Source organism: Onychomys torridus, chromosome 5, assembly GCF_903995425.1.
Source record: "Onychomys torridus chromosome 5, mOncTor1.1, whole genome shotgun sequence".
In the NCBI taxonomy this organism is placed as follows: domain Eukaryota; kingdom Metazoa; phylum Chordata; class Mammalia; order Rodentia; family Cricetidae; genus Onychomys; species Onychomys torridus.
The window spans coordinates 66,679,409-66,702,932 of NC_050447.1; the positions used below are offsets into that span (position 1 = coordinate 66,679,409).

At 36.0% G+C, this 23,524-nt stretch overlaps 1 pseudogene; it reads right to left on the reverse strand.

Annotated features, from left to right (window-relative positions):
- Window positions 1-16,243: 16,243 nt before the first annotated feature.
- Window positions 16,244-16,341, reverse strand: LOC118584969 (annotated as a pseudogene).
- Window positions 16,342-23,524: the final 7,183 nt, after the last annotated feature.

A 23,524-nucleotide genomic window follows, 5' to 3' on the forward strand; every position in this document is an offset into this window, starting at 1 on the left:
AAAGCCATTCTGTATCTTGGGTACTTTATGTTTCATATTTTGTTGAGATGACAGCTATTCAGCCTTTTTATTAAAGTTCAGACCCAACTGAGTCTTCTGGTCATCACTTTCAACATTAATTTGATTTACCCCATGTTGGCACTAGTTCAAACATGATTTACTTTGAAATTTGCTGAAGGTATACCTAGTTTATCTGATGCAGAAATCTGAAAAATAAAAAGGAAATGAGAATGTACAATCCATTTTTTTTTTTTACTAATTTAGTCATTGAAATGAGGTATATTCTTTCAGTTAATATCCAAGGGCACACAAATTCATTCCTTCTTTTTCACAAAATGTGGTCAGTGATATTATTAAACATATGTCATTTTAGATTCTACATTTATAGAAAAATGACAAAAATACAAAACAAACATAATACATTTTCAATCACAGAAATGCTGCAAATATGGATGTAAACATTATAGTTATGAAATTATGAATAAATTTAAGTAAAAGAGTATACGCCCACAGGGCTACAGAAATAACCCAAGGTTAGGATCACATGCAGCTATTGTGTAAGACCCCAATTCTGTTCCCAGTAACCATAACCAACAACTCACACACATGTATAATTCCAGCTCCAAGAAATCTAATGCCCCCTTCTGGGCTTCGCAGATAGCAGCAGGTATGTGTGCCTGCCTATGCATACACAGACACATAGACATACAGACACACAGACACAAACAGACAGACAGACACACATGCAAAAAGTAAAACAAATAACTATATCTTAGTTTTCTTTTCATGTTCCAAGAAATTCAGAATTGTAGATAACACAGCCTCAACCAGGCTTATATTTTTTCCAATGAAAACTCAGTTTTCATTCTATTATCTGGACATATTATTGGTTGTGATAATTTTTATGCCCAAAATGTCATGGATGAGGATTCTACTTGTTTGCATCCTCATCAATACTTGATAATACCAATACTTTTATGCAGACATTCTAATAGTTATATATTATCTTATTTTAGTTTGCTTAGTGTATGTTTTGTTAATGAATGCTAATGAATATCTTTCTTTTTTAGTATTAATGTAACATCTTTATCAAAGCAATAGGCATTTAACTCTTTTGTCATTTTGGGTTATCTGTTTAACGACTGACATTTGATAATAGTTATTTGCCAATTTAAAATGTATTTTAAACTAAATAATCCTAAAATAAATATGAAGCCACAAAAATACCTCAAAAGACAAAGCAGTTCCGAGTCAAAATGAAGAAACTGGAGTTAGCATCAAACCTGGTTTTTGAATATATTATAAAGCTATTTGTAACCAAAACAGTAGCTTCGACTACAAGTAGACTCAATGACTAATAGAACAACATACAAATTGCAGAAATCATCCAAACACTTATAGTTAAAGGAAATATGTTGAAGAAAATATAGTCTCCTGAATACTATATTTGGGAAAAGCCAATCACTACATGAATAAAATTGGACAAAATTATTTCTTACAGAGAAAAATTTTGTTGCTGTTATTTTATATATGTGTAAATTAGTACATAGATGGTACTGAAACAATGCACATATTCTTGTTTTATTTATCACCCGAAGAAACAGATTTAACTAGTTGAATCAATCATTATTATGTTTTTAGATTAACTATTAAATATTTTAATTTATACTATTATAATTGCTATTATATTTGATTAGTCCAATTAATAATTACTATACAGAGAAAATAGGATTTTTAAAATTGTTCTTATAACTTGAAAATTATTAAAGTCATTTAATGACATATTTTAATCAATATTTTATATGGCCCCTATAAACAATGGCAATATCTCAGAATTGAAATATTTTTCTTTCTCATACTTTTTCCCATGTATGTGGTGAGATGCTACGTATGTGGACTTCTTTGGAGCATCAACCCACAGAAACATGACTTTGAGACTTATTATTAATTATGAAAGCTTGTCCTTAACTTAGGCTTTTCCCCAACTAGCCCTTTTAACTTAAATTAACCTGCATTTATTAATCCACTTTCTGTCATGTGGCTTTTGACCTTCCTTACATTTTTGTGTCTAACTCCATCTGTGTCTCACTGGCATCTCTGCTTCTCTTCTTCCCGGAAGTCCCATCTACTCTCTTCTGCCTAGGTAGTAGGCATTTAGGGCTTTATTAAATCAATCAGAAGGAACCTTAGGCAAAGACAAATATTTACAGTATACAAAAAGATTATCTCACAACAGTGCTACAATGAATGCTTCTCATGAGACTGTTAGTATGATAACCTATATTGATTGTATTTTTGATATTAAACTAGTTTTGACTTCCTAGGAAAAGTCATACTTAGCAACTCTACATCTTGTTAGAGGCTTTTGCATCTACGATCAAGGAAAGCATTGTTCTAGAGTTCCCTTTTCTCATAGTGTCTCAGTCTGCTCTTGATGACTGTTCAATGAAGACATCATGACTTTTTTTCTATAATAGTTTGTCATCAACTGGTATTTTCTTAAGTGTTAAGTGTTAGTCACTCTCCATCTTTGAGGACATTTAGTTCTGGAACTTTTTACTGTTGAAAGATGTCTTCCCCTGTTTCTTTTTTAAGGTTTCTTTGTGATCTGTCTGGACTTGAGTTTTAGTGCATTCATTTGGATTCTGTTTTGGATTTATTTTAGTATTACATAGCTTCTTTAGGTTTAGGTTTATAAAAAGTTAGCAATTATTTTTCAAGTAAATTTTCAGTTCTACAATTGTTTCTCTCTTTTTATGAGATTTTTTTTAGGGTTTAGAACATTTATTATTTATGATAGAAGGTCCAATAGTAACTTATGCTATTATATAAATTACATGCTTTCAGTTTGCCCATTTGTATGCCTTTTCTTCCCAACCTCTCCACTTTATTTCTAGGTAACTTCATTGAGAGATTGTTTTCACTCAAAAAACCACTCATTTTAATAAAAGTATAATCCACTGGGGTTTGTTTTAGTGTAGTTATGAAGTGAAGCCGCCTGCACATCCAATTTCAACATCTCCAGCCATCTCATTTTTCAGACCTGAACACTAAACAACTTCTATCCTATTCTGTCTTGTAGAGTCCATGTTCTAAACATTTTGTAGGAATAGTAATTGGTTGCTGGCCTTTTTCAACTTAGCATACTACTTGAAACTAAATATTAGTGATTAATATTTCTTTCTGTGTACATTAGCAGGAACATAAAGAAAGAAAGACAAATCAATAAGCAAAAACACTAAGCCATCTAGCCAGATAAGAATTCATGTGTGAGAATCCTGCCTCCATTAGATCTTCCTGATGCAGCCCACTGCACACAAGATGATCCCAAGTTAAGTCATTTGAATCGAAGCCTTGTATAATACTAAAAGATAAAGATTCCCAAGCTAACTAGATGAAAGTATTATAAAATAACCCATTATTGCAGAATTTCTATGTCAAAGTAAAGGTTCCAGATGAAATCAGAGGGGAAAGATGACCTCTCCGATGGCTTTCAGCTGTTCCAATTGCTTCTTCTTTTTCTTCTTCCTCCTCTTCTTCTAAGCAAACTTGTTTATGGCATTTAGCCTTGGTAGACTTTAAGAGGGGGGTTCCTTATTTCAAAAGAGAAGTGCACTAAACAATCAACATATTAAATAGATTTTTGTTTCATAATGTCTACATCTATCAAAACAACAGGTTGTAGCCCACAAATACAATTCATTTGTCTTTGTCAATTACAGCGATGAGAGATTGCTAGTTTGTTTTTGCTGTTTTCCAGGAACAGTGGCTCAGGAAGTTGAAACACTGTAGGCAATATCAATCATCCATTATGAAACAAGGCAAACAATTTTCAGTGGCTTTCTTTCTCATCTTAGTAAAAGTGACAGACATGATTAACACTGCTCAGGTGTCACTGCACATTAAAGGAGTCAATGCTGACTTCAAAGTGACAGAGGAATAAGCTGCTGTGAATAGTCTGTGTGGAACAGCTTCAGGTAAGAATGTTTTCTGAGAAATTGCTAAAATCCACTCTCTAGTACAATTTGGCAAGGAATTTGCTAGGATGTGTTACAGATGATGGTGGTGGAAACACATACATGAAGAAAAGACTTAGTTGTATAAATATAAAAAACGAAAGGTGTAGGATGTTTAGCTTACCCATTGTAGCATTTATGGACAAATAGTATTCAGAAGATCATCTCATTTATCACACATCATTGAGGAATAGGGACAATAGGGACATTTAGCCATTCCCAGAGACTTAGCCATTATCTGTCAAGAAGAGTTGAAAGCCTAACTTACCCTACAGTATGTAACCAGCGATCTGATTCATCCCCTGGAGTTGTTTTTCTTAGGATTTATTTATCAAAAGATGAAGAATAAAACTTACCTGCACAAAGCGCTATCCTAGTCTCTCTTTGTGAACCCTGAATAGTTTTGGAAGTGAATTTTTGTTCATGCTTGTGGTTAACTCCACCTAGAATTACAAGGCAAAACAATGCATTCTGTGAAACTGCCAACACAGGAAGTTGTTTCCACACGAAACTGTTGGAATCACAATTGGTATCAAGCTGCTTTGTACATTTTCTTGCCCTGTCAAAAGTTAAATAAAAAAGCGAGATCTGCATTCCCTCATAAATTTGCATGGAATATATTTTCTGAACTGAAACTACAGTTCTAGCAGCATTTTATGACCTCAATACAAGTGCAAAAAAATCTCCATATTTCACAATCTATTTAAATGTGCAATCCAGGACCTTTCACCTAACCTTCATTTGGGAACAGGTTAATATGCAATATAACCACATGCTAAAATATCATTATCAAGTTGGAAGCTGAAATAGACTTCTATAAATGCCTTCAAATTGATGAATATGCTCAATCAGCATCACATGCCCACTGAGTGGTGTCTGCATTTGGAGATAGGTGTCTTTCTGAAAAGACATTTTAAAAGATAAGATATGCAAAATCTCATCAGAGATCAGTATCAATAGATGCGCATATTTCCCATGTATTTTGATTATAGTGAACACTAACTCTGAATTCTAATTAAAGTATTGTCTCTTCCCAGAAGTATTCCATCCTTCATATTAGAACCCATGTTACCAAAAATCATAGTTGAACATTATTGAAAATATTGACACTATTTTCTTTTAATGTAGAAAGGTGTAACCCAGGATACCCTGGAATTCCTTATGTACACAATACATATGAAGCACAGGCTGGTCTCAACTTCAGTGTACCTCTTTAGCCTCCTGAGTGATGGCACTGCAGGTGTGTGCCACTACTCACAGCTAACAGTAAATTATTTTGTGGTCAGTTATTTCAATCTTCTTATATAATCTATACCCTGTATTATGCCTCTTGAATTTTGAGGGCTTTTTTTTTTATCTTATAATTAACAATTTATGCATGGACACATAGAACAGTCATACTAATGTCCGTATAAATACTATACATAGAGTGGATCACTCCATTTGCATTATTAATGATAATTTTCTAGAAACAAATTTCCTCTAGTCATATTTCTAGGGAATAATTACAAAGTACTCTATAGACAAGTTTGTTAGCATGTTTCATTTTGTCTCTATTTTCTGACCTGACTTCCAACTGATTAACTCATTCACCATTGTAGACAAATGCTTCAAGTCGTCTTTCTTTTTACATAAAACAGGATACCTACTGGGACTGTATAAGTGTATTGGTCACTGTTCTATTGCTGTGAAGAGACACTGAGACCACAGCAGCTCTTATAAGAGAAAGCATTTAAGTGAGGCTTGATTAGTCTTTCGGAGGTTTAATCCATTGCCATCATGGTAGGGAGCATGGTGGCATGTAAGCCATGTAAGTGACATGATATTGGATAAGAAGCTGAGAGTTCTTCATCGAGCTATCCAGATCCACAGGCAGGACAGAGAGAGAGAGAGAGAGAGAGAGAGAGAGAGAGAGAGAGAGAGAGAGAGAGAGAGACTGGGTCTGGATTGGGCTTTTTAAACCTCAAACACTACCTCCAGAGACACACTTCTTCCAACAACATTACATCTACTCCAATAAAGCACTTCCTATTCCTTCTCAAGTATTGCCACTCCCTAATGACTAAACATTCAAATGTGTGAGCCTATGGGAGCCATTCTTATTCACACTACCACAATATGTTATTTGTCCTGTTACTGTAACTAAAGCAACTTAAGGAAGAGTTTATTTAGGTTCATTATTAGGAAGCAGTCCAGCATGGTGGACCAGTTTAAGGTGACCAGGCAGTCACAGTATAGCCATACTTTGGAAGCAGAGTAGAAGAATGTGAGTGAGTGTTCAACTCATTTTCTCCTTTTTATTCAGACCAGGCCTTCAGGGCCATTAAAACTTGCTGTCTGTGGTTGAGGTGCACTTCAATCAACCCAATCTAGACAATCTCTGACAAACATGACCATAGACTAACTTAATACTTATTCCAGCATGCCCAGCTGCTTGCCTCTTAAGTAATTATACATTAGGTTAAGTTCACAATCAATATCAAACGTTGTACAGACTGAATATAGACATTAGGAAAAGATATCCTTTCATAGTGATTCCAGGGCTTCTTGTAACTAACATCTTTTAGCTGGTATTTGAACACTGCATAAATTCAGATGTAAAACAGAACTCCAGATCTCTAACAAGTCATGAAATTTCAAGTCAAGTCCAGTCAAGAGATATGGCAACAAAGACCTATGAAGAGCTGAGATGCATGGCATTGAAAGACATCTGTCAGAAGCTCATCACACCTTCTGGATCTGTTCGGACCTGTCTTATTAAATGCATTTCCATTCAAAGATGAAGTCTCCCTAGAAATTCATTTAGTTCTGTGTTATGTAGACTAGACACCATCCAGATAAGGAAGGAGAATTCAAGATGTGTAATTGGTAGAGTCATAATTCCAGCAGCCATGGACTTCCTGAAAGAAATAAAAGTACAACGCATGTAACCTGTTGTTAAGGTCGTTACATTGCTTGTACATGAAGAGTATAAGAAGATCCTATTCATTTAAAAACTTCTTATATAATGTCATCATATTTAGTAACAAGCAATTCTGAATGTTGCTATGTACCACTTCACAGTCAATTTCTGATCTTCCCTGGTGCAAAAGCATTAACATTGATAGATAGCATCAAAAGACTCCCATGCCTCTTGTTTCTAGTTGGTGTCTTTAGCTAACAAGAGAGTAGGGGGATAGAGAATGCATCATATTTTAAATCTTCCTTCAATTAGGAGTGCAGAGTTTGTATCTTCTGGGTGTGCATTCTCTCACCAGGGCTGTGATGTGGTCAGAAAAGTTGCTATCTCACATCAGTCAGTGTTATCTACCTTTTGTCCTTCTTGCTTCCTCTAATGCCTATTAATTTAAAAATACTTTCCCTGTTAAAGCTATTCAGTTGACAGGAAGCATGCTCTCTCTTTCTTCCTAAGAGTGTGATGGCACAATAATTTTCACTAAAAATGGTCTCTGCAGATAGATCTTTCTATATCTGTAAGTTGCTCCCACTTTTGAAGAGGTGCCAGATAACATTCTTCTTGGTACAAATGAAATGTCATCATGTAGAGACAGCACAAACACACACACACACACACACACACACACACACACAATCACAACTACTGTGTTAGAGGAAAAAAGGTAAGGATAGAGCAAGATGTCTAGAGAATAAGTGTGCACTTCTTTCATGAAAATGGTGATTTCATACCAAAATGAAATATAAATTTGAAAATATTCTGTGTTCAGAGTAGATTTAGAGAGGAAAGAGTAATGTGGTTTTTTGTTATAAATTGTGTAATTTAAAAAAAATTATGTGTGAGGTACCAGAGAACAATAGTTATCAATAATTATCAATATCACCTGGTTACCAACCCTGTGGAATACAACAGTGACCTACGTGCAATATGTGTGTGTGTGTGTGTGTGTATACAGTAGTGGTACAACTATTATGGGAGAAGCTAACCACCTTTTGATTGGATTTTAGGACCACTTCATGAGGTGGAACCCATACCTGAAAGGTCTCTAGTGGCCAAGAAACTCAAGCTAGACCTGTCATGGCCTACAGGAAAAGTTAGTACTGATATTCTGCTAAAAGAACATAGCAATAAAATGACTCCTAATCACATACTACCATAACCACACATCTGCCTCAGCCAACCCATGTCACAGAAGCTTGTAGTATGATGGAATGAACTGGAGAGCAAGGAACTCTGGAACACTCAGTTCTAAATGAAATATTTTCATCAAGGCCCTCCCTTCAAAGCTCAGGTATCTATTTTGAAGAGGAGGCAGAAAAATCATAAGAAGCAGAGGTGATGGATGACTCTAAGGAAATAGTGTCTTTCAGACACAGCAAGACTGATGCATACATGAACTTGTAAAGCCTGTGGCCACATACACAAGACATGCATAGAGCCAAACCAGATTGAGTCCCAGTGCTGAGAGGAAGAAATAGATATGGGCTGCCACCTCTAACTAAGAAGTGATCTGCAATCAATAACAACTGGCTAAGGGAAAACTAGTTTTCTCTAAAGAGTGTCACTAGGTATGTCAACCATTCTCCAGGGTAGGCAGCTAGCCAAGGAGTAATTGGTTAGCACAAAATGACCTCAATGGTATGTTTATGAAATTATTTTTAAGGAATAAGAGAACATGATAAATGAAGAGCACATGAGACTAGGAGAAAGCAAAGTGCTAGAGAGGTCCCCAGAAATCCACAATGATACCTCCACAATAGACTACTGGCAATGGTCGAGAGAAAGCCCCAACTGACCTAGTCTGGTGATAAGATGGCCAAACACCCTAATTGTCATGCTAGAAATCTCATCCAATGTCTGAAGGAAGCAGATACAGAGATCCAAGGCCAGGCCCCAGCTGGAGCTCCAGGAGTCCAATTGTGCAGAAAGAGGAGGGATTGTATGATTGAGAATTGTTGAGACCAAGATTGGAAAAAGCACAGGGACAATAGCCAAACAAATGGAAACACATGAACTATGAACCAATAGCTGAGGAGCCCCCATAGAACTGGATGAGGCCCTCTGGATAAGTGAGACAGTTGATTAGTTTGAACTGTTCGGGAGGCACCCGGGCAGTGGGACTGGGACCTGTCCTTAGTGCATGAGCTGGCTGTTTGGAACCTGGGCCTTATGCAGGGACACTTCGTTCAGCCTGGAAGAAGGGGACTGGACTTGCCTAGACTGAATCAACCAGGTTGAGCTGAATCCCTAGGGGAGTCCTTGCCCTGAAGTAGATGGGAATGGGGGAGTGGGCTGGAGGGAAGGGGGAAAGGGAGGACAGGGGAAGAGGGGAATCCATGGCTAATATGTAAAATTAAATTAAATTATAAAATAAAAAGTTAGACATTTCATTGTGACAAATTTCTGAGAGATAAAATTTAAACCTCATGGTTTCAGTCTAGTCTTCGGATCGATCTTCACCTCCATTATGGCAGGGACTGTGTAGCAGAGCAGAGCTGTTCATGTTATAGGAAGTAGTACAGAGAGATGTAGAGGTGGATTCAGCTCACTGAAAAAAATCTGTTCCAGAATTAATCCATTCTTCAGGGCCAGACCTTTGGGATCCAATTCACTTTGCCAAATTCCATCAGCTACCAACTAGACCCTTAGTAACACATGAGTTTTTGAGGGCCATTTCATAATCAAGTAGCAATAGGTAATACCTGCTTCTACTTACAGTAGGATCTTGTTAGTGCCCAGAAGGACCAGAAAAGCCAATGAACTTTGTTCACAAAATAGCTTGAGTTGATTTTTCTGTCTTAATGAAAATCTCAAACTTTCATTTGTTCTGTGTATGTATTCTGAGTTGGAATTCTATTCTCATGTTTTTTTCCCCAATTAACAGTTTCTTTATTATAGATCAGTGTTCTTTTATTTTTCTTTCCTTAGCTATTTGATACCACCATTTGCTCTGCTGATTACTTCCCAGGAGCATAGCACAGTTTACCCAATTCTCTAACATGTTCATATCTGATATCTGGTGGCTCTTTTCTTGAAAGCTGCCACCTGAATACACTGGCTGCTATTTGTATCTAAGACATCTGCAGCTTGTCTTGTCAATTCAGCTCCATAATGTTTGTGAAAATTTGGTGACACATTTCTTTAACACTATCATATCTACAAGGGTTTTGCTGTTTCTCTTTTTCTCTAACACTTTGATGGATAACCCTGTCATAATTTCTTGCCAGACCATTTTGCTTTTTACAGCCCTTATTCAACAAGAATTTGTGATTATAGACCTTTCCTAGTTTAACTGGCACTATCATTTTTTCCTGATAACCTTGGACTTCTAAAGAATAAAATTTATGACTAAATTCCTAAATTGAATCATTATTTAAACAAATAAATATTCTGACTTTTTGCAAATCAATCTTCAACTAGCTGAGTATGTGATGATGATGTGGGATTATGTTGTTCCATAGAGAATAGAAAACATCATAAAGAGAAAGGAAGTGATATGATGCTTATAGAAAATGTTTTAATAAGAAATTACTTGTTTTACAAAGAAGTAGTTTTATGACTTTTTCATAATAAGTCATATTTTTTAATATTTTTAAAATCAAAACTTTTTTCCGCTAATCACAGTGTCAAACAAAAGGAGGAAGAAAGAACATGAAAACAAAACTCCATGATCACACTACAGGGTAGCTAGAAAGATTCTCTGCTTCAGCCAGTAAAACAATTTTTGAATGAGACCTACCTATTTTAACCACATAGATACTTATTGTTTCCTAGATTAAGAATAAACACAGAAAGGGAAAATCTCACCAGGCTCCAAAATCTAGACAAAAAAACTATTAATGATTAATAATGCTGACAGTGGAATAAATAATACCTCACATCCCCCATATCATCTCTCCATTTATCTAACACCAAGTAGTCAGCCCTGAAATCATATACATACAGGTAATGTTAAGTGTGTGTGTGTGTGTGTGTGTGTGTGTGTGTGTGTGTGTGTGTTTGCAATAATAGCTAACAAATAAGAAGGCCATCATTTGACAGAGATGGAAGGACAATGTTGTAATAAAAATTTGAATGGCCAATAGCTAGGCAGGAGGTATAGGTGGGACTTCCAGGGAAAGAAAAGACCCTGGGAAGAAGAAAGGTAGAGACCCTGGAAGACACAGAACAAGCAGGAGGAGAGGTAACAGCCACGAGCCACATGGAAGAACATAGATGAATATAAATAGGTTAATTTAAGTTATAAGAACTAGTCAGAAACAAGCCTAAGCTATAGGCTGAACTTTCAAAATTAATAAAAAGTGTTGGTGTCATTATTTGAGATTTGGTAGGACAGAGAAGGCTTGTTACACAGGGTGACATGGGAGAATTTGGGGAGAAGAATGGAAAGGAGGAAAATTATGTAAATGCATTTAATCAAGAAAAGAACTCAAATTTGATCAAGATTCTCCATTTTAATGATGTTTATAGTGTTACTAGTATGACATTTTCTCAACATTATATTAATAAGAACACTGGAAATAAATGTCCATTGGAATTACCTTACCAGGAATCTAGGCACTATTCAAATCTGATCTCTGATTTCTTCTATGACAGTTTGCCTATATTTTTAGGAGATATGTAATTAATGAGACTGGTGGAAAAAAGAATTTTTCCCATTTTTCAGCCGGGCGGTGGTGGCACATACCTTTAATGCCAGTACTTGGAAGGCAGATCTCTGTGAGTTTGAGGCCAGCCTGGGCTACAGAATGAGCTCCAGGACAGGCTCCAAAACTACACAGAGAAACCCTGACTCAAAGAAACAAAACAGAACAAGAAAATCATAAGCTCATTAATTGTATTCTCTGAGCAGGAAAAAGAGAACAAATTTTCTGGAAAAAGTCACACTTCACAAATCATACACCTATTCCATTCCCTTCGGAACCAGACTGGTGGGTTTAGTGTAGCGTTTTCCACTTTTGTTTATATGTTTTAAATCTCACAATGCTGTTTAATTTCTGTGGGATTCTGAGCCAGCCATTCTTTCTTTCTTTATGTGTAAGAAAAAATAATAGAAAAAAGTTAAGAGTTTTACAAAGACCACAAAGCTAGTAACAGAGAGGGTAAGCTGGTTCCAAGGTCAGTTAATTTTAAAATCTCATTCTTACGGATTCGTCCCTGTTTTTCCTTGGTTTGGTCCTGTTAAGAAAATGTCATTTATTTATATATTTTCTGAGAAAGTCCTACGTCACTCCAGAAGCCCAATGTACAAAGCAAATGTTCCCTAGTTGAGAGCTGTATTTTAGTTCTTACTTCCATTTTTTATTTCTTATTTTATGTGTGAATATATGTTTGTGGTATGCATGCATGGCTGCAAGTTATTCACCTTACTGTGGACACAGGTTTGTGTACTGAATGCATGAACACACATTAAGTGTTTTTGTAGATAGCTCTCCACTTTATTTTTTATATGTATTTACAAAAATTATTTTATGTACTATGCCTTTATAGATGTGTACCATGGGAATGCTTATTTCCCATGAAACCAGAAGAAAGCACAGAACTAAACTTATGGACAATTGTCAGTTGCCATGTGGATGCTAGGAACCAGACCTGGGTTCTATGCAAGAACAGTAACTGATCCTAAGCACTGAGCCAACTCTCCGTTTATTTAGGAGAATTCCCCCAGTTAAATGCAGAGTTCACTGATGGGCTAGTCTAGCTAGCCAACTTGTCTACATGGGTTCTATGAAGCTAAATGTGATACTCACATTTGCATCACAAGCATATCATATGAGCTGTCTTGCCAGGCCCAAGAATTAATTTTAGGGAAGTTTTCTTTTTCCTATATGTGCTGCCCCTATAATTACTTCAAATACACTATCTTTCATAGTTATTGAAATAATATTTCTTAAACTGAATGTATTACTGCTAATATAGGTTATTAGTGTTTTTAGACAAAAACTATAACTGAAGAGTTTTAGACAAATGTTTTAGTATCATGAAATATTAATTTAAGATTTGTTACATTTGTTTATGCTGTGAAATATTTGTTTAATGATGCAAAGATGTGTTGTATTCTTTTATGTTGCATTTGTTTAACTCCATAAAACTGTGTTACTTTGCCTGTCTCAACACCTGATTGGTCTAATAACAAGCTAAAGAGTTGATAGCTAGGCAGGAGGGAGAAATAGGTGTGGCTGGTGGGCAGAGTATAAATAGGAGGAGAAATCTAGAGAAGAAGAGGGAAGAGCAGAAAAGGAGGAGAGGAGGATGCCAAGGGGCAGCCACCCAGCCACACCCAGCCACATAACTAGTCATGGAGTAAGAAAGGAAGAAAGACAGACATATAGAACAATGAAAGATAGTCCAGACGCAAAATGTGTAACAAGAGAAACTAGTTAATTTAAATTAGAAAAGCTGGCTAGAAACAAGCCAAACTAAGCCTGGGCATAGCAAAAATAAGTCTCCATGTATTTATTTTGTAAGCTGAGTGGTGAGCCCCTAAACGGCCAAAAAGAAGAAGAAGAAGAAGAAGAAGAAGAAGAAGAAGAAGAAGAAGAAGAAGAAGAAGAAGAAGAAGAAGGAAAGACAAAAAACAACTATGCTTTTGAACTACCCTTCCTTCAGTATCTAATTTAAAACAGTGTTTGAATTATTCGTTCCAGTAGAACCCAAAGTAGAAGCAGGAAAGAACCTTGATGTAGACACTAAATATAAGACATTTAGTGAGGTGAAAGCTGCTTCTCAGATACTGGAGATGACACTGGTCAAGTTTAGACTCAAGAAGACTAGAAACAGGATGTGTTGGGGGGGAGGGTGTTGGTAAGGAGCCCTAGGACAGAAGCAGAGTGTACTTTCAAACAGTGCTCACCAGTAATGGATTAGTTGGGCTTGATGACAATAGTAGCAAAGGGGAAAGGTAGAAGACTAAGAGCCCATTTATGTAGAACCCACAAAATGCTACAATTATCCTAACTGGGATTTCAAATTGGAGTACAAGTAGAGATTCTTAGTGATTAAAAAAAAAATCTTTCCCATAAGACTGTTATGTTGATCAAATATTCTTAGGCAAAATGGAGTAATCCTTGGTACAATTATCTATTCAGCAACACAGACATATAGAATAAATTTAAGTAGAGAAAGTAAAATAAGTATGCTCCAATATTTTAGGTTTGACCTTTTCAACAGCTATGGCTTCATGAACCCTTCTTTGTCTGTTTATGTCAAATGTTACATCGGAAACTCAGGGACTTCTTTGATGACAGAAATAACTCATAGTAGGTAAATATACCGATCATCTTTGAAGGCTGTCTTTCACTCTCCCAAAAAAAGTAATTGAATGGTGTTAGATTGGTGATAAAACTCATTGGGAACATTTGATACTTTCACATTATCGGGAAAGGCATGTAAGGTAGAATAAAGCCTAAAGAAAAGAATCATTATCAATCAAGTGAGTTAAAATAATATTCATAGGAGTTAAGAGATGGCAGGGTCTCTTGCTAAATTATAGATTAGGAATAATTTAAGCTTCTGTGTGTTGATAATGCAACCATGACATTTATTTTAACAGTGTTTTCTTATACATCATTTGTCTTGTGTGTCTTGTTTGTACCAAATTGCTTTCCTCTCCCCATCTCCCCCTTTCCTCCTCCCTCTTCCCTCCCTCTATCCCCATCTCAATTTATTTGTTATTGGCCTGCAAGTTTTAGGGCATACAAGTTGGTGGGGAAGACATCCTTTGAGAGTTTGAAGTGCTTGGTTGGCATTGTGTCCCTAGTGAGAAAGTTAAAGAAGATGATTGCTGATGCTCAGACAGTTTTCTCTTCTTCCCTGTTTATTCATTATAGCACTCCAGTCCATAGGATGGTACTACCCTCATTAGCAGCATGTTTTACCCTTCTACTAAACTTCTATGTAAATGTACTTACAAATACACCACAAAATGCATCTTATGAATACTCTAGGTATTCATTATTTCAATCAACATGACATTAAAAACTGAGTGCTCCCCCACAGAAACATGCACATACAGACACACACAAATGCACACACATATATACATACAAATACACACATCACAAATACCCTACATTGCTATTTTATTATTATTCCAGAGGAACTGCCAATGTGTTAAGCATACATCAAGAATTTAATACACAAGCCAATATGTGCTTTTCATAAAAATATCAGACCTATTAGCTGAATCATTCTGAGAAATACACATTCTTTTGTAATTTCTTCATTATTTATTAAATCTTTTGTCTTTGCCAGAAGTAAAATCATGCCGTGCCAGAATCCAGAGCACTCTGATTGCGAAGTTCTCCCTCAGGGACATTTGTGGGCTAGAAAGACAACTGAACATTAACAAAATAAAGTCATTTTATTGTCTGAGCTGGAATACAGCACTCTTTTGAATATCAAAAGGGAAGGAGATTTAGATGAGGGAGGGGAGGAAAGTAGGGAGATCTACAGAGGAAAAGAAGAGAGAAGAGGACATGGGTGAAAGACCAGGGCAAACTAGAACAATACAAGGACAACACATATAAAGACTCATTATACTAAGTAAAGTAAGCTCACCTGGCTGCACAAGAAATAGACAAAGGCCAAGGGCATTCAGGCTTGGTAAATGCAATAGCAGCGTCCATGAGGAACAAACTGAAGAGTCCATAGACATGGTCAAGGGATGACCAAGAAATTGGGACTATTGATGATGTAAGGTTGTGAAGAGTCAGAATGAGGAGCCAAGACTACATGTAGCAGTGATCAAAATAATTTGATAGAGCACCACCAAAGGATAAGGAGCCAGAGGCCTGACATTTGAATTGCTCACTACAAGAGCATGGTAAGCTACTGGGTATTGGAACTCTAAGTCTTGGGCTATGAACCTGTAGCTTGTGTCAAAGCAATAAGGCTTCAACTTAGAATAACTGGAGCTGTGACCCTCTGGTTCTTATGGCCTTAAGCAAAACATCCCTGGGGTTTGAAGACCATTCTGTGATCCACTGAAAAGGACATAAGTGACTCTGTTTCTGTCCAGGTAGAGTGAAAGAAACTTTGGACTGATAATCATGACATCTAGAATGGAATGAAGTTGGTCAATACTATCACACACAGAATTTAAGGGAAGGAAATGTTCTAGGGAAGAAGATGCCATAAAAACAGAATGAAGACTAAGGAATCAACATGAAAAACATCCATGGAGGCTATGGATATCTAATAATGGAAGAACTGATGGAATAGCAATGTTTTATTGCACAACCTATTTCCAGTGGCTTTGTTGATCTAAAGCCCTTCACTTAGGAAATAGAAGGTATATTAAAAATTTGTACAACATAAAGTAAGCATGTGATTATGAACTACAGAAATGATCCCTGAAAGTATAGTCTTTGTAAGCATGTGATTAAATAGAAAACACACAAACAAAAAAAATCCAATATTTTACTACAAAATATAAACAGAAAGAATCAGAAGCATATGTGAGGCTTCTGTAGTTCAAAAAGCTAGAATTTCATGTTTTCCTGAGGAAAATTAGGGGAAGAAATCAGAAAACAGAAACAGTTATTTTAGCAGGATAAAGAAAGAATTGAGGACAGTTAAAGGTGTCTGTATTGTTAGTAAATATAGCTTAGCTTTCTAGGACTAAAATCTAACTTTACCTAAAAGACTACATAGACCTAAGTAAAATTTAAATATTATAATTTATATCTATATATATATATATAAATTGATGTCTCTCTATATAAAATCTGACATAGTCACACACACACAAACTCATATATACCCAAATACATATATGTGTACAGAATGAGGTTTTTGATCTGCTCAATTACACCAATACCATTGGCTTTAGATGCTATTATGTTGACTCGTCTTTATGCTAAATCACATAATTCTCTTTTCAGTGATAAATGTTGATCATTTTATCTACACACTAATAACCGTGTTTTATTGTTCAGCATGCCCAGAAAACATGCTCTTCTTTTAGATTATCAGACTCACACACAAGCTAAGAAGGTTTTATTTTCAATATATAGTTGATTTAAGCTCTCTGATTTTTTTTGGCTTTTTTTCCTTCCTTATAATTAACTGCACTGGTTGGGGCTGGAGAGACAACTTAGCAATTGAGGTCACTGGCTACCCTTTGGTAGGAGCAGAGTTTGGTTCCCAGCATCCACAGGGTTGGTCACAATCCTGTATAACTTCAGTTCCAGTGGATTTGCTGCCATCCTATGGCCTCTGTGGGCACTTGCATGCATATGATCTACATACATTTGTGTAGACAAAACTTCTACACACATAAAATATAAAACTAATTTCTTTTTACTCCAATGGTTTTGTAAGCACTTTTGCTGTCTCTTCTGATTGTTTTTCTACAGTCTGAAAAAGAAAGATAAGTTATCTGATGTGTTTGTCTCAAGAATTAGTGCCAGTTTCCTACTTAAGTGTATGTGAGCTATTTAAAGTCATACACTTGGAGTATGATAATTTTTATCTTTCTATATACTGGAACAGAGATAATGTGTAAATAAGTCCTAGTAAATGTGTCCTGTCTTAATCAACTAGGACTGTGAAAAGTGTGTTACATTGTAAAGTGATCAACTTGTTTCATTTTAAGATTAAAGTACATACAGAAAATGGTTGAACAGCTTTTGACAACCCAGATCTGACACAGGATAGAAACGCTGCAAGCCAAGTCATGCCTCTGCCATACTCATCCCTAAACAGCAAAATGTCAGTCCACAACCATTGCCTGCTTCATTCTGGATCCTCCTTTAAACGCTGGGCGATGGTGGCACACTCCTTTAATCCCAGCGCTTGTGAGGCAGAAGCAGGTGGATCTCTGTAAACTCAAGGTCAACCTGGTCTACAGAGCAAAATTCAGAAAAGCCAGGACTGCAGAGAGAAACCCTGTCTCGAAAAACTGAAAAACAAAACAAGCAAACAAGTTAAGACAAACTAAGAAATCACAAGCAAGTTGGCCTTTTTCATGTCAGAGAGGATAGAGCAGACTGGAAGCCACGCCCTTTTCTCTTCCATGTAAGCTTTGCTTGCCTTCCTGTGTTGACTGAACAAAAGTGATAGTAGCAGGTTTGTCTTCCATAGCAAGGTCAGAATGAATATCTGTAGTTTAAGCTGAGTGGTCTTCATTTATTTATACAAATACATTTTTGAGTCTCCTTGGAAAACCAAAAAACACATGCAAGTTAATCCCCTCCACATATCTTGGTTTCTGTAATTCAAGACTTTCCTCTGTTTCCTTTTTCCAGGATTTTCCTCAAATCTGTAAAATATGAATAAGTTAACTGACACAGGAAGCAGAAATTGATACCAGTTTCCCTTGTAGGTGGATTTAATCTCTCAAAAGCCCTAAGCATGAGATTTTTGAAGATTTTCCTTCTTCTTCCAATATATGGAATACAAGAGGCAGTGACCTGAGTAAAATAGATCTGTCTTTTTCAGATAGCCTGATAAAACAAATTTTCATGGATCAAATGATCAAGCAAACAACATGAATATATTTCCTAAAGTTCTAAATGCTGGAGGTTGAAGAAAAAAGTGATGCTATAGTCATGTTAATATGAAGACTTTCAAGGTGATATGTGGTTATTGTCTTGCTGTAGCGACAAATACAGGGATGAGTGCTGGTGAGCTTCTGGGGTATCTATCCTCCATAGGGACACTAATCCCACCCCCAGGAGCTCCAGCCTCATAACGGAATCACTTCCCTGAAGCTGTGCCATGTCAGATCATCAAACAGATGATAAGGGTTGCAAGAATCAATGAATCTTTGAGGAGAAACACATTCAGCCTATACAGTTTGTAAATACAGTATGTCCTTGTTGTAAGTACTTAGAGTGTGTTAGGTGGCGAATAAAGCTGGTATCTGTGAACCTGGGCGACAAGGGGCTCTGAATGATCATCTACTCCTATGTTGGAAAACATTTGAGTTATCCTGTTGCTCCAAAACAAGTTCCCCAGATTTACAACAAAAACAACAAAGAGGATTTCAGCTCTCTCTGTTCCACAGAGTACAATTCTGAGAACTATAAGCCCTGTTAGAATTGAAAGAAGTTTTATTCCTGTGGAACAGGTTCTGTTATTTTGTTTCTTTTCCAAATGCTTTGATTTGTAAAATGTAGCCTCTTCCTTTTTCCCCTTGTAGTTTTACAAATTTATGATATTTTTACTTTGAGTGTGTGGGTGTGTGCAAATGAGCCTCATGAGCTTCTGTTAGTTTTCACACTGTTTCTGCTGTGTTCTTGCTGAGCTTCTAAAACCAACTTGCAAAAATTCTGATTGCTACTATCTAAGTATCAGAAAAATTGTTATATCCTTCTTTGCCTTTCTGAACAAAATTGTATTTAGGAAGGCTAAATGCTTCACATATTTTTTTAAAATCTAAACCACTGGATTAGCATGCATGTGCTTCAGTATTAAGGCTGTATTTCAAATGATGTTCTAGGCAGCAGGTGACAGGGTACAGGTATGTGCTAAAAAATTGCTCAGGTTATGATAAACAGATTTTTTTAAACTAGCACTATTCAATTGCCCTCTCCAAGTCTGGACTACATTTTTCTTTTTCTTTTTGTTATTTCTCATGTTTGTCCCATTTAATATTTTATATAAGATTTATTTAGGCAGCTCCCAGACCCATTCCTCCTGATGTAAAAGAAGATGAGACCTCCAACAAGGTAGGACTTGTAATTTCCCTGTCAGGCTAATTTGGGAGACATCTGATCAGAAGGGAAGGCGATACGTCCAGAAACTTCAGAGCTACAAGTTTCTAGAGTTTGTAGGTGTTTTGCTCTGGGAAGAAAACAGCCTATTCAGGATGCTTCATCATTAGATTTTTTTTTTTTTAAGAAAGAAAAGAAAAATAGTAGGTAAGATAATGAAAATATTTTCTTCTATAAAACTAGATGAGAGAAAAATCTAGAAATTCTAAATTTTATAGCATTATTGACAATGGTCTCTGAAACCAGAAACTCATCTGGGAAGCACTGAAGTTTCTTTCAGGAGGATGAAGAGTTTCAGAGAAAAGAATTACTTGTATCAATGACATAAATATTTAAAATCATGCTTATTGAGTCCCAGTATTTCTAAGTGATTACAAGCAGTCACGTAAACCCCATAACAGCCTATGTAAGTACTAAAATAGCCACATACATACAAAATGATATAGTATCAATTTCACCTGGAGATTTTGATAGGAAATATTAATGAAGAGTTTTCTATAAACAGAAAAACATATGGGCAGAACAATGAGGCTAGGTGAAGAAGGAAAGCCTAGAAAATGTCCATAGAGACCCAGGGCTGGTCTCTCCAAGTGTGCCATTGTGAATATATATGTTCTGGAGTTGAAGATTTTCCAGAAATCAAGGACAGTGTTCTAGCTGGCTATAGAAGTCATCCTGAGTTAGGTTATTTTAAAAATAAGAGATGAAGACATGACACCATCATAAAGGGAGAAGCTTTAGTTGCAACAGAAAGTGCTGCCCACCTCACTTTCAAGGAGTATGAAGATTCTGAAAATCTAGCTCATAAAGGAGCATGCAGCAAAACAAGGAGGCATGTTGAAGAATAAAATCACATGATAACAAAAAGTTAAAAGGGCTGGGTGGTGCATGCCTGTAATCCCAGCACTCAGGAAGCAGAGGAAAGTGGATCTCTGTGAGTTTGAGGCCAACCTGGTCTATAAAGTGAGTTCCAGGACAGCTTCCAAAGCTACAGAGAAACGATGTCTTGAAAAACCAAAAAAAAAAAAAAAAAAAAAATGGAAGCTGAAAGTCTGTTTGATCAGAAAAATGTAAAGGGAACTCAAAACAGGGTGTCACAGAAGTATGCACAAAGCAGCTAAGAACTATCGCCCTAAATTCCAAATGAAATAAAGAGTTAGTTTTAATAAATTTCATAGTCGTATATTATATATCCTTTTGTATTAGAAATGAAATACTAAGTTTAGTGAAGAACTCAGCACAAGGCCTTTCTGACAGAATGGATCAAGTCTGTATGAAGACTTGATGATAAGATGGACGAATTAGAACATTGACAATGAAAAAAATAGCAAGAAAGTACAAACAGAACATGACTGAACTCCAAGACGTCATTACAAAACAAAATTTATGAATCACAAGCATAGAAGGATAGGTACATAGAAAAGTCAAAAAAGCACATTCATTAAAACTGTAGAAGAAAATTTCTCCAATGTAAGGGAGATGTGAGCATTTTGATAGAGGAAGAATTTAGAATGTCACAGCATCTCAACAGGAACAATGCCCTGAGTCATGTCATATTACAGTTAGGATGGATACTGTACAGAGCAAAGGATGGATAGGGAAAGCTAAAAACCAAAAACAATTCCCATGCACAGGCAAAGCTGACACAACAGTGGGGTTTTCAACAGAATCCAGGCTAGCAGAGAAGCATGGCATTCGAACCTTATCAGAACAATCGCAAACTACAGTAATCCATGACCGTAAAGCTGGTGCCACAGAAGACCTTTGTAAGAGTCACATGCAGTGAAAAGAAATGCAAGCCTAGTCCCGTGTCCACAGGAGAGAACACTTACAATGTACCAGTGGAGAAACAAACACAGATTAGAAAAGGACCAAGTAATACAAAACCAATAAAGGGCAGAAATCAATTCCCCAGTGAAAAGACATAGACTAGAAGCTTGGTCTAAAATATGGCTCAAATATCTGCTGCATTGTTTCTGCATAGCCCTGGCCAAGCAAACACCAGCTGAGTAAAAGGATGGATGACCCATTAGAAAGAAATGGAGCTAGGAAGCAGGAGTGTCCATACTCGCATCTACTGAGGCAGGAGATGATTTTATATTGGTCAAGAGAACAACAACTTTTAGTGAAGTTGGAAACACTTACATACATTAAAAAATAATTACTATAAAAAGGCCATCAACATGAAAGAGGGTGTGTAGCAGTACGTTGGAGGATTTAGAGGGCAGAAAGAGAAGAAAGAAATGTTATAATTAAATTATAAACTCAAAAATAATGAAAAATAAAATAAACAAAAAAGAGAGCAATACATCTTGAAGGTATTAGTATTCTAAAAATATATGCACCAAAGAGCAGCAGATTTCATAAATTTCATAAAACACCACTGGATGTAAATACAGATGATTTCAACACAGTAATAAGGGCTAGCTTTAACTCCAGTCTTTCACCAATACACTGGAAATCCAGTTCTCCTCCCCTCAACAAAGGAGAACAACAAAGAAACATCACAAGTAAATGACACTGTAGAGCAAGATGGACATAACAGACATTTCTATAACATCTCTCTCCACCACTGTAGACCATACATTCTTCTCAGCAGTCTAAGGAACTTTTTAAAACTGACTGTATGTTAGGACATAACAAACACCATAATATAGGAAATTTGAACTGACTTTCTTGGGTTCTGTTTGATTGTATGAGAAAAAATAGAAATAAAAGAGAAACAGTATGAAATACAGAATCTCACAGACACTAAACAATACAAAGGTGAAGGGGTCCTAAAGAAAAAAAGAGATAGAACTGCAAACAACTTCTAGAATTGAATGAGAAAAAAACTCACCATAACAGAACTGTGAGATACAATGCACATGGTTTCTGGAGGGATATTTAGACCTATAAATCCCTATATTAAAAATAAAATGATTACTTAATGATATTCCTTAGGCCTTGGAAGAACAAAATAAACCAATGTAAAGAAATACCCATGTAATGGTAGAAAATATCTGCTGGCTATGCACCTTAAAGGGTTAATATAGACTGAATAAAGAAATCATGAAGAAAAAATACAAAGAAACATGTTAGTCTTAAACAATCCTATGAAAAAATATGCTAAAGGAAGGAATAGGCATATCTCAAAATATAAATGCAAACAGCTAATAGAAAAATATGAAAAATATTAATTATGACTCATTTTCATAGAAACTTAAAAATATGTTAGTACTCCATCTCATCCACATCATACTATCTTTAAGAAAACAAGTAACAATAAATGATTGTGAGGCTATAGAAAGAAATAAAGAAGCCATAGAGACTGTTTGGTGAGAATGTAAATTAGTCAGTCCACTATAGAAACCAGTACGAAAGTTCTCTAAGATACTAAAATATCTTTACTGTATGATGCAGCTACACTACTTCTGGGTACATGTACCTGAAGGGACCTAAGACAGTATACCCCAGGGATGCATGTATACCCATATCTGCATCACTAGTCATGATATTTTAGTTCTGAAATCAGCTGGTGTGCCCATAAACAGAGGAATAACTAAAGAAAATATATTGTTTTGGAATATATTGATAAATTTGTATATGAAAAACTGATGTTGTTGAACTAACTGTATTTACATGTGATATTCAATTTGACAACTTAGAAAACTTGCATCCTCATTACTAACTCTTTCCCCTAAACTACAGACTCATGGGCTGGGTGTGTATATGTCATGAGTCATGTGTGCTTAACATTGCCATAGCTTCTGATAGCACTTCCCTTCTACAATCTCAGAATCCCCTACTTTTCATTTCCTTTTGTCCATTTGTGGGGGCATCCTTTAACTCCT